This window comes from Bison bison, unplaced genomic scaffold, assembly GCF_000754665.1.
Source record: "Bison bison bison isolate TAMUID 2011002044 unplaced genomic scaffold, Bison_UMD1.0 scf7180017864369, whole genome shotgun sequence".
Lineage (NCBI taxonomy): Eukaryota > Metazoa > Chordata > Mammalia > Artiodactyla > Bovidae > Bison > Bison bison.
The window spans coordinates 4,670,355-4,671,233 of NW_011494941.1; the positions used below are offsets into that span (position 1 = coordinate 4,670,355).

An 879-nucleotide genomic window follows, 5' to 3' on the forward strand; every position below is an offset into this window, starting at 1 on the left:
GGCTTCTCTGGTGGCACAGGCAGTAAAGAGTCTGCCTTCAATGCAGGAGACCCGGGTTGAATCCCTGGGTCTGGAAGATCCCCTGGAGAAGGGAATGGCAATCCATTCCAGTAATCTTGCCTGGAGAATCCATCCCACGGACAGAGGAGCCTGGTGGGCCACAGTCTGTGGGGTCGCAAAGAGTTGGACATGACTGAGCAACTAACACTTTCTCATTTTTATTTTATAGCACAGCTAAAACTTCTTGTATGAGCACTTACATTGTTTCATGTCTCAGTTATTTATTTTTTAAATACAAACCTCCAACCAAAATATCTATTACTATGCAATTAAACTTGAAAGAGATATTCAGTGTAATGTTAAAGTTACTTTTGACCTAGCTAAGCACAAAATAATGTTTTCTGCAAAATTCAGATAAGCATTTAAGCCTTGAGATACAGGAATTTAAAAGCCATGGTAGAGGTTTGGTAAGAGAACTCATGTGGTTCTCAAAGATAATGGAAGTTATTGAAATTCGTTAATTAAAATTAATAAATTTAAGCAACTTTAGAACTATAAATTCTTGAAATTTCCACTGAAATTAGCTAGTAAAATAAACCTCATCTGGAGAGACCAAGAGGACAGAAATTGAGAGAAATTCATTGAAATTCTTAAAGGAAGAGAGCAGTAGTCTGGCTTAGATTAACCTAATTCAACCTAAGTTACAGGTCTTTTTGCTATATTTGCCTGTGGCCAAAGAGGCCTTGGGTTGCTCAGTCTGTTTTATGATCTTTGAAACTCTTTAAGTTACCTTCTGAAGTTGCTTTTGTTGTTTGGGGGAGGTCACGTGGGACAGCAACCCACTCTAGTACTCTTGCCTGGAGAATTCCATGGATGGAG

The 879-nt window shown here is 38.8% G+C and overlaps 1 protein-coding gene across 4 annotated transcripts in view; it reads left to right on the forward strand.

Moving 5' to 3' along the window:
* SCML1 (sex comb on midleg-like 1 (Drosophila)) overlaps nt 1-879 on the forward strand; it is a 37,907-nt gene that overhangs the window by 35,742 nt on the left and 1,286 nt on the right. The gene's annotated exons all lie outside the window — the stretch shown is intronic.